The sequence below is a fragment of the Octopus bimaculoides genome, chromosome 11, assembly GCF_001194135.2.
Source record: "Octopus bimaculoides isolate UCB-OBI-ISO-001 chromosome 11, ASM119413v2, whole genome shotgun sequence".
Taxonomy (NCBI): Eukaryota; Metazoa; Mollusca; class Cephalopoda; order Octopoda; family Octopodidae; genus Octopus; species Octopus bimaculoides.
Genome location: NC_068991.1, coordinates 76,012,385 through 76,014,257, shown reverse-complemented (window position 1 = coordinate 76,014,257; position 1,873 = coordinate 76,012,385). Strand labels below are relative to the sequence as shown.

The 1,873-nt window shown below is 34.7% G+C and overlaps 1 long non-coding RNA gene across 1 annotated transcript in view; it reads left to right on the top strand.

Moving 5' to 3' along the window:
- The window catches only part of LOC128249107 (uncharacterized), a 74,114-nt gene that overhangs the window by 58,780 nt on the left and 13,461 nt on the right, over positions 1 to 1,873 (top strand). The gene's annotated exons all lie outside the window — the stretch shown is intronic.

Genomic DNA, 1,873 nt, shown 5'->3' with positions numbered 1-1,873 from the left:
CTCCCCTCTCTCTCACTCCCCCTCTCTCTCACCCCCTCTCTCTCTCTCACCCCCTCTCTCTCTCTATATATATATGCATGTATCTATATACCTATCAATATATCTATCGATCTATCTACCTCTATTCATGCTTGGTTTTTGTCAGGAAGATGTATGAATTTGGATCATCAATGACTGGGATTAAACGTTCATTCCCCGCATTGTACTGGAAGTCAAGTATCATATGAAGATGAGCTAATCCAAATAGCAGACTATTCAAAAATATTCTATTACGAAATGCAAGAATATGTCCTTGCTGGAAGCGTTCCTCAGTTCGGTTCTATAAATTGGTGTATTGCTTATAAAGTTTAACCTACATGTACTTGACTCATTTCTCGTTTATAAAAGTCCCTGCTTTCAAGAAAGTACAGCAAATTTGGAGACGAGTATACACACACACACACACACACACACACATAGTATGAAATTCGAGCGGCTGCTGGGAGACAGTCTAAACTGTATAGGCTAAATTTAGTTGTCACTAATTTTGCCTGCATATATCGCAAGCGTCTAGTTTTAGAAGTAACAGTTAAAACATAGCTGTGAAAAAGCACATTTATATATAGGGACAGGGTAGATAACTGTCCGATGACGGAAGCAAAGCTATCACACTGGACTGCAGAGTTTCATCCTGCCAACAATCTGCCTCCTTTGCTTCTGTCGTGGGACAGTTATCTCCCCTGTCAGTATATATAAAAGTGCTTTTAAACAGCTATAAGTGGTTTAACTCTTATTTCTAGCAATAGACCTGCTTCTAGCACTTACAGTCTCAATTTGTGACTATATATGTGCGTGTGTGTGTGTGTGCGTGTGTGTGTGTAGTGTGTATGTGTGTGTGCGTGTGTTTGTTTGTGTTTGCGTATATATATATATATATGTATATGCATATATATAATTATACATGTATGCATATGTGTGTGTTTACGTGTATACATATAAGTATATGCATATATATACATATATATATATGTATGCATACATGTGTGTGTTTGCGTGTGTGTATATGTATATGCATATATATATATATATATATATATATATATATATATATATATATATATATATATATCCATATGCACACACACAGACACAAACACACACATATGTATGTGTGCGTGTGTGCATCACCATTATCTCTTCGGTATATATGTGTGTATCTATATGCAAACATGTATATGCATATATATATTCCTTTTTATATAATGTAGAATTACTGAATGATATATACTTTGTGTGTGTGTGTTAGAGAGAGAGAGAGAAGAGGATGAGGGAATGATTAGAGTCAGAGAAAGGGGGTGCAGTTTGCTCGATAGATTATATAGAAGAGACGGCAAATTGAAATATCAAATCCATTATACTTATTTACAACTGAATAATTTCAACAAAGAATATATCTAATATATTTTTACCGCGTCAAAGATCAATGGTAACGTTTATATAAATATTGCAATGTCAGCGGGTTCTTAGTTTTATTAACGTCATGCTCCAAGTTGCGTGTTAAGAAAAATGGTTCCAACGGAATTTGAAACTATAGGAAATTACAACTAATCTGCAGTGCCTGGAAGTATACATGTAGTTTAGTTTCTGAGGAAAAATATAAGCACACGCACTTACACATACACGCACACGTTATTATTTGGTTTTATGTCAAGTTGGATATAAAAAGATGATGAAAGTGAGATTACTCAATATTTTCAGTGGAGCGCATATTTATCAAGTTTTAGAAACGTTTAACAGTTACCCTTCTCCCTGTAAATGTTATTGTGTGTGCTGATATGTACAAGCATATATATATACATACACACACACACACACACACACACATACATATATA